This window comes from Lissotriton helveticus, chromosome 4_1 (assembly GCF_964261635.1).
Source record: "Lissotriton helveticus chromosome 4_1, aLisHel1.1, whole genome shotgun sequence".
Classification (NCBI taxonomy): domain Eukaryota; kingdom Metazoa; phylum Chordata; class Amphibia; order Caudata; family Salamandridae; genus Lissotriton; species Lissotriton helveticus.
Genome location: NC_136063.1, coordinates 1,667,091,852 through 1,667,105,817, shown reverse-complemented (window position 1 = coordinate 1,667,105,817; position 13,966 = coordinate 1,667,091,852).

Sequence of the window (13,966 nt, the reverse complement as noted above, 5' to 3'; positions counted from 1 at the left end):
TGACCTGCTTGAGCCTATGGAAATATAAACATTTATTTTTAAAATTTATAATTAATAAAAAGTAAAAAGGTAAACCGTTTAATTTAAAAATAAAGACACCTTCAAAAGCAGGTTATGTGTAGTGTCTTCAATAAAATATTAAAATATGCTCATAAAATTAGATCAGATTCACATATAAAATAGCATAGGTAACATAAATATAAATGTCATTTCTTTTCTGGTATTTCTGTATTGTAAATTTGCAAGGACTAAAAAATCTTCTATTTAAAATGTCAAGTAGTGTGTTAAGTTTTTGATCACTGTTATTGTTTTACTGTTTGGTAATAATGGTTAATAACATTTTTTATTATATTTTACCACAGATTCAACTGCAGATCATTTCAAGATTTCACCATGCCTACAATAGAAAGACAGAGAAAGGCTGCAAAACGTCAAAGACAGCAGGTGAAAAAAAATATGCAGCAGTCCTCTAACAAAAAGATTTGTCAAGTCACGAAGAAAGCACCGGGTAAGAGCACAAAACAATTCATTAGAAATATGTGTAGTAAAAAAAATATTACTACAGAAAATGTTTCAGTCCATAAAACGAGAAGGAAATCAAATGGAAAGGAAAGGCCAATGAAAAATGTTACTGCTAGAGCAAGAGATAACTCTGTGCATGATAGTAGAAGGAAACAACAGTTTAGGGAGATTCGTAAACGAATGTTCCGCAACAGGATAATTGGCAATTTGTTAAAAAATATTAAGAAACGTGAACAGAAACTGGTTTTTTATAAGAGAAAAAAAAAAGTTGAGAAAGTTATTGATCAGGCATTTGAAATTAAACGTAAGTTATTTATTTTGATAATCAATAGAATTAGGACGCTAAACAAGGCAATTTATGATTTCAAAAGAAATAGTAGATGGAAGAGAATAGTTAATCGTAGTAATTTTTGTGAAGTTTTTTCTGGAGAATGGATGCATAGTTCAAGCTGTGAGGCATTTTTTAATGAGGAGAGTTATTTCCAGGATAATGATTTGGTGCATGCAGTTGACACATGTGGTCGTGCTTATGAAGTGAAAGATGGTTGTCCAGTTGAAAAAGAAAAACTTGTGACAACAGAGGCAGAAGAGGTGTTAGGTAATGAGGTTTTAGGAAGACGTGCTAAGGGTCCTGTGTACACCTGGAAGTGTAGTAGTATTTGCAGTGTGCGACAGGATTCCATCAATTTGCTTTGTGATTTTGTACGGTCATTTAATAAGAAAAGTTTGAAGCAGAAAATAAGGTTGTTGCAAGAATTAGATCCTTGCAGAGTGAGAGAAGTGACAGGTTTGCTTGGTCATTCACTGGCTTGTCTTTCCAGGAGAGTATGCCATAGTGTTTTTCATCATTTCAGGATGCTAGCAGTGCATCATAATAAAGTGAGGAAATTAGTTAGAATGTTGTATTATGCTAAGAGTCCAGCAATTATGCTTAAAAAATTATGCGCTGCTCTTTTGCATGGTTCTGAAATAGATGTGAAGAATATATGTGAAGAAATTGAGTTTTGTTACTTTGGAAGTAAAGAGGAGAATGTTGAAATTGAGCAAGAAGAAGAGGGTCATGTGGAAGATAGTGTACAGGTTTCCAGTACAGATAATTTCCAGAGGGAAATTGCGACATTTGAGGTGAAATCAAGTGAGAGGCCTAATTTCACTTGTGTGTGTTGTCGACGCACTTATTATAAGAATCAGACTAAGTTAGTGGATTTATATGCAAAAAGTGAAAGGGAAAATAATAGTGAATGGAAGGATTTCGCAACATACTTGATGGTAGAAAATTGTTTTGATTTGGGATTGGATCAACGTGTGTGTACTTATTGTTGTTGCAAATTAAATCAAAACCAGATGCCTGCTAGAGCAGTTCATAATAATCTGGAATTGGTTGAGATTCCTTCTGAATTGAAGGATTTAAATACTTATGAATCTATTTTGATTCAAAGTATCCATCCCTTTCAGGCTATTGTAAGAATGGAGCCAAAGACAGGGAAATTGCCTCCATCAGATTTACAGAGAGGATTAAAGGGAAGAGTTGTTTATTTGCCTCTAGATTTGAAGAAAAACATTAACACAATTGGAGTAGAAAAAGTGGAAGAGGAACCTCTGGTTATCTTAGTTAATGGGGTTCCGACAAAGAATAAGAAAATATGGCAAGATTTAGTAGATGTTAGGAAAGTTAAAAAGGCAACATTGTATTTGAAAAAAAATAATAAATACTATAAGAATGTATATGTTGCAGAAGAGGAAGTAAGTGAGGAAGAGGATAGCGATTTGTGTGCTGGTCAAATTGAGAAAGTAGAACCCTCTACTAGTGAAGAAATATATGAACATTATAGTGTTCATCCTTTGCATTCCAAGGAAGTCATGGGGAATGCTATTGAGTTGTTTCAAATGAAACAAGCCAAAGGGAGTCCCATTAGTGTTTGGGAGGAAAGTTTGGAAGCTCGGTGTTTCCCACAGCTTTTTCCAACAGGTCAGGGAGGAAGATATGATGAGCGACCTCATCAAATTCCTGCTTCTGAATACCGGACTTTGCGATTGTATGCAGGAGATGCTAGGTTTCGACAATGCATTCCCTATTTGTTTCATCTCCTGTTTGAAAGCGATCTGTCTGGACTGTCATATGCAGTGAACCACATCTTGAAAAGTGGTATACACATGCAAAACATCTCGGCAAGTGACTTTATGGATAAAGTCAATGTCCAAGACAGTATTTTGGATTCTCACCTGATTAATCTCATGGCGTGTCAGCGTGGGACTAATGAGTACTGGTACCGTCGTCATGGTGATTTAAAATGTATGCTGAGGAACTTAGGTACTCCCACATGGTTCCTCACTCTGAGCTGTGCCGAGTATGGCTGGGAAGACTTACTTGAATTTCTACGAGAGGCAAATGCTAACGTAGATAACATCGAATTCAAGACACCCGGAGAACTGTGCTCTTTGGATCCAGTCAATGTATGTAGGTACTTCAATCATAGATTGGAAGCTATGATGTCTTTCATCATGAATAAGAAGAATCCACCTCTTGGAGAGGTGTTGGATTTCTTCTGGAGAAAGGAGTACCAAGCAAGAGGTGCTCCTCATATACATATGTTGCTGTGGATCAAGGATGCACCTAAATTTGGAACGGATCCAGAAGACTCAGTGATGAGTTTCATCCAACAGTATTCTACGTGTGCTGTTCCAAACGCAAAGGAGAAGAAAAGCCTAAGAGAAAAAGTTCTGCGTTTCCAAAGCCATCGATGTGGAAAGTACTGCCGTCGTAAATTCCGAAACAAGGACAAGTTCTACACTAAATGTCGTTTCGGCTTTCCACGACCGGTGATTTCTAAAGGAAGAGTAAACAGTTTGATGTCTTCGCTGCGACACAATGTCATGAAGAAATCACCTAAAAACACTTACAATTTGAAGAGGAACGAAGAGTCCAAGTACATCAACGACTACAACCCGGTGATTTTGTCCATGTGGAATGCTAACATGGATATACAGTTTGTGGCTGATAACTGTATGGCTGTGGCTCGGTATGTGACGTCTTACATCACCAAAAAAGAGAAGACAGAATTGAAGGATATGTGGGAGGACATTTCCCATGAAAAGAGCCTCAGCAAGAAGTTGTACAGTTTCAGTCTGAAGATGTTGTCGCATCGAGAAATCGGAGCGTACAAATGTTCTGACCGGTTGTCTTCAGCAAGTCTCTATGCCAAGTCCAGGAGTATCGTTTGGGCGAGTCTTGGTCTTGCAGCAACGCGTAATCGAGTTCTCAAACCTGTGCGGGAAATTGAGTATTTGGCGGAAAAGGAGCCAAACAGTACCGACATTTTGAAGACAAACATGTTGGATACATATTATCCAAATCGAAGCAGTCACCTCGAGAATGTTTGTCTGTATGAGGTTCTGCAAAATTACATATTCAAGAGGAACATCAAAGAAGATACTGAGAAAGGAGTGTATGCTGTAATAGGAAGTGAGGGATGTCTGGTCAAGCAAAGAAAATGCCACTTGGTAAACCATCGAAAATTGAGTGGTGAATCTCCTGAAAAAAAGGAGTTTTTCTATTTAGCACTTTTGCAACTTTTCAAGCCTTGGCGTGCAGAAGAGGAACTGCTTGGAGATTTCCTCTGTTACGAAGACTCTTTCAATGCCGCCAAGGAGACCATAGAATGTCCTGCTTTTCCCAAATATGTAGAAATGTTGAATGCGGAAATTGAGCAGGAAGCAACGATTGCAGCCGAGATTGCCAGAGACAGTTCTCAGGACAGTCAGAGTTCTGCTTCATTGAGTCAGGATCCACTAGGAGGACCTGTTATCGAAAATGAAGCTGCCACTGCTATGAATGAAGTGGAAAGAGCCATGGCACATGCTCAAGAGGATGCGGTTAACTTAGAAGAGTTGGAAAGACAACTCAACGTTGAGCAGAGGAAAATATATGACGAAGTTACCATGCAAATTGATCATGGATTAAGTCATGATAAGAAAGAGTGCTCATGTACGTCGTTGAAGCCTGTCCGACTGTACGTGAGTGGAGAAGCGGGAACTGGAAAAAGTTTCCTCATTAAAGCAATTTCATGCTATTTGCAGGAAAGGACAGAGTCATCGCTGTCTTGTGTTGTCACTGCTCCAACTGGACTGGCAGCACATAATATTAAAGGGATTACTTTACATCGTTTACTGATGCTGCCAGTGGAGCATGACAACAAATTACAATATCACAAGCTATCTGGAGATGCTTGTTTTGAAGTTTCAAGAATCTTGAGGAAAATGAAACTTCTTATCATTGACGAAGTAAGCATGGTTTCCAATGTCATGCTTGCCTTTGTGCATTTGAGGATGCAAGAAGTTCTCAAAACAGAGTATGATGTGTTATTTGGTGGCAAACACATCATTGTTTTCGGAGATCTTCTGCAGCTGACACCAGTGAAAGGGCAACCTGTGTTCAAAATGCTCACGCATGAAGATACCAGGAAGTGCCTAGGCAGCATTGGCAACGTCAATATATGGTTAAACTTCAATTATGCTGAACTGCATGAAAATATGCGTCAGGCGAAGGATGAAGTTTACAAGACTATTCTACAAGATGTTAGAATTGGAAAAGTGACCGAGCATGGGAAAGAAGCTTTACATGCACGATTACTGTCAAATTTACATCCAGAACAAGATGTTGTGCCTGAGAATATTTTTCAGAAAATTACTGAGAAGAAATCTGGAATATGTTTGATGCCAACTCTTGCTGAATGTGCCAAATTTAACAACAAAATGTTGCATTTAGAAAAGCAAGAGATTGTGAAACTGGAAGCTATTGATAGAGTAGAGCATATGGGATCAACAAATATTTTGTCTGAGAATCTGAAAACAAAATTGGATTCATTAGAGAAGAGTATATCTAGAACTGCAGGTTTTGAAAAGACTCTGAATGTGTGCTTGAACTGCCGTATAATTTTAAGAAGGAATTTACATGTTGAAAGAGGTCTGGTAAATGGATCAATGGGTAATGTTGTTGATTTTGTGAAATACAGAAATAGAGATGGAATTGAATTTTTAAAAATTAAATTTGATGGCATTGAGGAAGTACAGCTAATTGGTCGTTGTTCTGCTAGATTTTTGCTTGTAAAAGACTTATATGTTCGCCGTAAGCAGTTTCCTGTTTGCTTGGCATATGCGGTGACAATCCATAAATCGCAAGGTTTAAGTGTAGACAGTGCATTGGTGAATATTGGCAGTTCTGTGTTCAAGGAGGGTATGGCATATGTGGCATTGTCACGAGTTAGAACTTTATCGGGATTGTACTTGATTGAGTGTGATGTCACAAACATTTGTGCGGATCTAGATTGTGTTAAGGAATACAATAGGTTAAGAAGAGAGTATGCGCCACATTTGCCTCAGTATCCTTTGTTTGAGAAACGTGTGGTAGGCCGGAAACGAAGAAATGAGAACAATACTGGGGAGGTTGTAGCAAAAAGACAAAAAGTCAATGAACCTAAAATTACAAGCAGAAACAAAAAGGATTCTGTTGAAGATGTTGTTGGTTTTCAGTTTGAAAACAGTTCTGGTGTTAACTGCTATGCTAATGTAGTGGTTAATGTTTTGTTTTCTCTAAAAAATGTAAAAGAAGAGATTGTGGTCAATTCTGATCAAAGATTTTGCAGTTTGTTAAATTCTGTGTTAGAGAAATGTAGCACTGATAGAAGAAACATAGAAAGTGTGTCTGAAATTCGAAATCTGTTAGACAGATGTTCAGGCCAAACACAATTCTCTCAAAATATTCAGCAAGATTGTCAGGAGTTTTTAATGTATATGCTTGATGTATTGCATGCTGAAGGTGTAGATGTAGATCAGCTGTTTGGGCTTTCTTATCAATGGCAGCATGACTGCGAGAACTGTATGGTATCAAGTACTACTAGTGTAGACTCAGAAAGATTTATATATTTAACTTTGCCAGACAGTAAATCAGTCTCCTTTAATAAGCTAGTAAAAGCAGCTGATCACAACATGGAGTGTAGCCAATGTAAATCTGAAATGATGTCCACATTATTTATACGAACATATGGCCAGTATGTCATTTTAATGTTTCAACGATGTAGGCCTGATGGAACAAAATTGACAACTTTAATAAAAAAATTTGTAGCTTCGCAGTTGTCAATATCAGGAAGGACTTTTGCAACTGCAGCAATTATATATCATGACGGCCCTTCAATAACATCAGGACATTACACAGCTTATTTAAAGTGTAGAAATGGCTGGTCATTCTGCAATGATTCTGATTTAATTTTCAAAAAAAAATTGCCGTATGACCTTAAAAACTCTTACCTGGTGTTTTTAAAACCAAAATTTTAGGGAAATAATCTCGGGATGTGCTCTGTGGAATTTCAAGAAGTTCTAATGGCTCCTACACAATTTGGCCTTGAGGATAAGTGTAGTTCAGAGACATAACTTCTAACCATAGGACTGGATGTCATGAAGAAATATGTGCACTTTCAATGAGTTCAGAAAAACTGTTTCTTTTTATAAGCTAATTGAAGCAGCCAATCAAAACATGGAGTAGAGGGAATGTAAGTCTGCAATGCTGTCTACTGTTTTACATTGCTTTGTGATTAAAAGTGATGTAGAGAATTAAATAATTGTAGTAGTCATAGAGGTAGTGTAAGTCTGCTTCATAGTAAGCAGTATCAGTGTCATAGGAAATGTAGAACATGACTGAGCAAGAAGGGGAAGATATTACTATTCCAGGATTGTGAAAATTATCTTCAACATTTTAATTCTGAAAGTTGCGGAAATGCCAAATGACGGGATTGGCTTACAAGAAATCCAAGAGTTATAAATGGCTCTGACCAGATTTGGCCTTGTGGAAAATTGTGGTAGAGAGCAAGAAATCATTTATTGCATGTAACGTGTTTTTAAAAACGATGGAGATTTTCTTTCAGAAAGTGGCGGGCTGAAAGTAATAACAGCACAAAAGAGTGTAAGCTGTTCATAGGACATCCTTGGACGTCATGGAAAGTAAGTTAACTTTAAGGAGTTCTGAATTTTGATTTCAGATGTTGTATGGGTTTTTTAAACACAATCATTTTGATTGTGTTTTTTTTTCCCCGCTGTTACATGATGAATACCTTCAAGTCACTGTTTTTAGTGAAATTTGATACATTCTGAGAACAGCAAAAATAAACCATTTAACATGTATAATTAATGTTCTACTTTTTGTACTTATGATATACATTTAGAAATGTGAGGTAGATATGGAGAAACTGAGGCTTCTGTAAGTGTCAAAGTTAATGCTTACAGTGCTGCACTTCTGGGTACTTTTTTTTTTTTTTTGAAAACTGAATAGGCCTCACCTTAAAGAAACCTCTTGAAAGGACATATCTTATTTGTATCCTGAAAGAATCATTTAAAATGTTAGACACAATTTTATGATGGCTTTACATCTTTTTTGCGCTGCTATTGCATCACTATTGTGAGACATCAGCAGTGCAAAAGATGCACCATGTTCCAAAATAGGCCTCACTTCATCAGCATCAAGATACTGTTTGTTTAAAATATATATCTTTAGCATTGTGTAGGGGACGTATAGCAGCAGAGGCTTCTGTAAATCTCAAAGTTTTTGAAACACTGTTTCTTCTTGAACCTTTTCCCTTGTCTTTTCAAATTTTTAAATACATGTTTTAATATTTTTGAAATGTTTCTTCTCTCTTTAACAGATTGAAAGTATGAAAAAATATTTGAAAAAGTTAACAAGAATTATAAGGTAAATGTTTTCTACTCTTTTAACTCGCAATCCACTGCTGATGATGTCATTGACTATGTCATGAATGATGTAATAAGTGGACATGACTTACTTCATTGGTAGGCCTTCACATGTATTAATGCATACACTGCTGCACTTCTGTGTACTGTTTCATATGCTGAACTACATCTGCACTATGAGATACCTAAGCAAAGGCAACACAGGTGATGTGATTTTGAAATGAGCAAAAGAAACTCCACGTTTTTCAATTACATTACTTGTGTTTTCTAAGTTTACGGATGACATTGTGCAGATGAACTTTAGGTCTGTCTATGGACACAGAAGAGGTCTGGCCGTTGTTCAAGAGTGAAGTGGACATGTTTTACTTCAATGGTAGGCCTTCACATGTATTATCTCCTCTGTATTCTCAAACAAGCATAAATTTGATATGCAACCCTAAGTAGGCCTCATCTTAAACAAAATTTTGGAGAGGACACACCTTATCGTCATACTGAATCAATCATTTAATCTATCACATTTAACATCTATTAGTTCTACTGCTTCATTTCTTTAATCCTTACTTTCCTGCGTTTGCTACTTCTCTCATTCCTTTCTCTATTACTTAATTATTCTACTCCTTCCAGTATTTTTCTCAGTCCCTCTCTTCTCATACTTCTTCATTATTATTCACTCATTCTGTCTCTATTAATGTTACTGTTTCTGAATGATCTCAAAAAAATTTTAAAACAAGAACTGTAAGTATAAGGATAGGAAACAGACATTTATGTTACAAGAAAGACAGCTATAGGAAGTAAAAAAAAGATACTGTTACTTGCAATCCACTGCTGATGATGTCACTGACCATGTCAAGAATGATATAATATGTGACATGATCAGAAGTGGATTGCGGGTAACAGTATGTTTTCTTTACTCCCTGTAGCTGTCTTTCTTTTAACATAACTGTCTGTTTCCTTCCCTTATACTTACTGTTCTTTTTTTAAAAAATTTTTTGGGGTTCGCTCCTGGTTCACGTACCGGAGTGCGAACTGGAAGCGAACTATAAGAAATAGAGATTGGCAGAGTTTCAAAAATTCTACCAATTTTTTTTATAATGGGGAGGTAGTTCTGAAAAGAACTATTTTTTTTGGTTTTTGTTGTTTTAAATTTTTTTTATTATTTTTCTGAACATTTTTTATATTTTTTTGTTTTTTCTGAACATTTTGTAATTTTTTTGTTTTTTTGGGGGGGAGGGGGGAAACAAAAATGATTCATTGAGAAGGGCTCAACAGGAGCAACGAAAAAAAGAAGAATTTATTTTTTGGGGCGTTTCGGGCAATCATGATTTCTGATAGCTCTCATTATAAGAATAATGCTTCTTTCTCCGTTGCAAAGTGTTTGGCCGCACCACACGCACACTTGCCTTACTTCCCCCATGTCTATTTGAATGTTCGGGATCACCTCCCTCGCCTCTGGTCCCGATATTTCTTTCACAGCAGATGTTCTCACCATTGCCAGGGGATTTTGTTGTTCATCACGAAGCTGGGCAGCACTATAATTATTTGGGTGCCACCTACTCATATGCCTGTGCATCGTATAATTGCCGAAGCTGTACTTCTTGTCAGTGCCCCTTGACAGTCGATCTTTGCAAATACGGCAAAACACATATCTTGCGTTAACTTTTTTTTGCCCTGCTGGAAATGTAAAAAATTGGCAGATGTAATTTTCTTTTCTATTGTACCTCCTGGGCTCCTCTGGCAAAAACTCAGGCTCTTCCTCCTCTTCCTCCTGTTCTTGATCTTCCTCAAACATTGGTTGAGCAGGTGGTCCTTTCTTCCCTTGAGGAGGTGGGGGTGGTGGTGGGGGAACACTACCTGAAGCAACAATGGAAGCCATTTCTCTATAAAGTAAAAGGGTCTTTCTCTCACCAAGATGAAAGTCAGAGTGAGGAAAGAAGGAGGGGTTTTCATCATTTGGGAAAAGCAAAAGTTCTCAACCAATGAAAAGTGTTATTTTTAGGTCACCTGACCTAGCCTTCCATTATTATGAAACCAAAAGTGAAATGAACCAATGAAAAGTTTTATTACCAAGTCACATGACCTGTTATGCTTACGTTACGCGCTCCGGTCCGCGCCCCGGATAGCTTCCGGGTCGCTGCGCTTCGCGTCTCGGTCCGCGCCCCGGGACACTTCCGGGTGCGCTAACGCGATACGTCACAAGACGCATTACGCGGCAACGCGATACGTCGCGCTTTCGCGACGCGCCGCGGATCGCTTCCGGGTCGCTGCGCTTCGCGCCTCGGTCCGCGCCCCGGGGCACTTCCGGGTGCGCTAACGCGATACGTCACAAGACGCATTTCGCGGCAACGCGATACCGTCACTATGTTGATTTCTTACTGGTTCGCGGACCGGGTCGCGGCATCTATTTGAGCTAACGGAAAGCTTCCCGGTTCGCGGACCGGGAGCGAAACAAAAAAAATATTTAAAAAAATTTATTAATAAACATATAAAATATATTTTTATATTTAAAGAAGAATACATTTTACAGCTATAGATATTAGCTTTTAAAAAACCAATGAAATTCATTGAAAAAACCATAGGTTATAGACCATATATAGTTAGGAATTTGCATTTACAAAACCTTGAAAATTCACTGAAAAAACCATAGGTTATACACCATATATAGTTAGGAATTAGCATTTATAAAACCTTATTTTACTCACACAAAACCAATGAAATTCCATATATAGTTAGTGGTACTAACTATATATCACGCACCCGCAATCCACTGCTGATCATGTCACATATGACATCATTCATGACATGGTCAGTGACATCACTGATGACATCACTGATGACATCTCAAATGACATCACTGATGACATCACTGATGACATCTCAAATGACATCACTGATGACATCACTGATAAAATCTCATTTGACATTAATGATCACATCACTGATGACATCATTCATGTGATAATACGATGAACCTCTTCAGACTCTAATATAACCTTAGATACACTCAGTGTAAACAGACACTCACAGACTGTCACTCATCCATGGAGTTACTTACACACCTAGTCAGTCATGCAAAGAATCAATCACAGCTCCATTTTCACAACTATACAGTTATACACACCTTATTTATTCAAACATATACTAAAACATATTTACTCACTTATACAATCCTGGATACAAGAGCACAATGATCCATACAGCCACTCACACATTCACTGGCTCTTATGCACAGTTATTTATATATGTCAACTCTCACATGTACTGTATTTTACATATGTACTTACTTTGACATGTAGCACTGAGATATGTATTCACTCACCAATACAGTCATGCACACAGTCAACCGCCCATACAGCTGTTTCCACATGCACTTTTGAACCCATACATCTATGCACAGAGTCATACACCTCCCAGCCACCCACACACACTCTCAGTCTCCCATACAAATGCTTGGGCAACCAATCAATAACCCATATAGTTACTCATATAGCTAATGATCAACACATGCAGCAGTTTACAGAACAACAGACATAATGATGCACAAATTAAGACAGTTTAGTCACTAACCCATGCACTCAGTGAGACAAATTTAACCACTCACTCATACAGTCAGTCATGTACCTACTAAATCCTTCATCCAGACACTTATACATCCACTCATTCTTAAATATGTAAGACATATTTTAACTTTACAGAAAAATACAGTCACTGGATGTTGTCATCAGTGATGTCATCAGTGATGTCATTTGAGATGTCATCAGTGATGTCATCAGTGATGTCATTTGAGATGTCATCAGTGATGTCATCAGTGATGCCACTGACCATGTCATGAATGATGTCATATGTGACATGATCAGCAGTGGATTGCGGGTGCGTGATATATAGTTAGTACCACTAACTATATATGGAATTTCATTGGTTTTGTGTGAGTAAAATAAGGTTTTATAAATGCTAATTCCTAACTATATATGGTGTATAACCTATGGTTTTTTCAGTGAATATATATATATATATATATATATATATATATATTTCCTCCCAAATGCCCTGAGCTTTACAGAGGTCACAAACCTACTCAAGGACTAAAACAAGCTTTTTAACAAACTTCACAGAGACAATGAATTGTTTGACTCACCTCAGAGACTACGTGAACCAGCATGCTATTGTGCAACTCTTGTGTGTAACGCCCAAAGTGGGTGGTGTTCTCAATAAAGCAACCAATAAGAGACAACACTGGTGAGTCAGTCATTTTCACTGTGGAACAGCCCATGAAGAAGAGGCGTTGGCCTCGAAACGCGTCGGGTAATCCTTAAAATGAAATGGGGAATCCTTAAAATGAAATGGATGCAAAAAACTGCAAGCAGCCTCGCTTGTAGACCGGATGGTAGGAGCTGCATCGTATGACCTCTGTAAAGCTCAGGGCATTTGGGAGGAAATATATATATATATATATATATATATATATATATATATATATATATATATATATATATTACCTACTGGCGGTCGCCAGTAGGTATATATAGTTAGGATTTTTTCTCTATGGGTTTTTTGAAAATTCTATGTCTAATAACTTTGGCGTTTGTGGACGGAATTGGCTGAAATTTTCAGGAAAATGGCACATTTTGTTTCTGAGCAGCCCCTGAAAATTGGGGGGGGTTTCGTCCAGGGGGGGTCGAGAAAAAAGGGGGGTCCCAAAACGTGTTTTTAACATTGAGTTTTCCATAGGGCGGTTGGCCTCACTTTTAGCCCGAACGGCTGAATGGATTTGCACGAAACTTGGCAAAATTGTAGGGACTGGTAGCCCGATGTGCCTTTTGTAGGTCTCAATATATGTGCTCCAGTGGATTTTGAGAAATTAACGTTTAAAAAAAGATATATATCTGTAACAGCGGACTGGGCAGCGGCCCAGGACGCGTACTTTTCGCGCAACGGAGCTTTGTGAAGCGAAGCTGATTGGTTCTCCGGCGTCTGTCAACATTCCAAACAGTCCGTAGCGGCCGCCATCTTGTCTCTCGGTAGGATCGAGAGACAAGAGGAGGTCAAAACAAAGGGGGAAATAACTATAAGGGGGCATAGTAGATCCTCGCTGACCCCCTAGGTTTGATGTGGAGGTTTTAAAAGGGCCCCGCGGGGCAAAAAAAAATAATAATAATAATAATCGAACGGCTGAATGGATTTGCACGAAACTTGGCAAAATTGTAGGGACTGGTAGCCCGATGTGCCTTTGCTAGGTCTCAATATATGTGCTTCAGTGGATTTTGAGAAATTAACGTTCAAAAAAAGATATATATCTGTAACAGCGCACCGCTTCGCGTACTTTTCGCGTTACGGAGCTTTGCGAAGCGAAGCTGATTGGCTCTCCGGTGTCTGTAAACATTCCAAACAGTACGTAGCGGCCGCCATCTTGTCTCTCGGTAGGATCGAGAGACAAGAGGAGGCCAAAGCGAAGGGGCAAATGACCATAAGGGGGCATAGTAGATCCTCGCTGACCCCCTAGGTTTGATGTGGAGGTTTTAAAAGGGCCCCGCGGGGCAAAAAAAAAAATAATAATAATAATCGAACGGCTGATGACCATAAGGGGGCATAGTAGATCCTCGCTGACCCCCTAGGTTTGATGTGGAGGTTTTAAAAGGGCCCCGCGGGGCAAAAAAAAATAATAATAATAATAATCGAACGGCTGAATGGATTTGCACGAAACTTGGTAAAA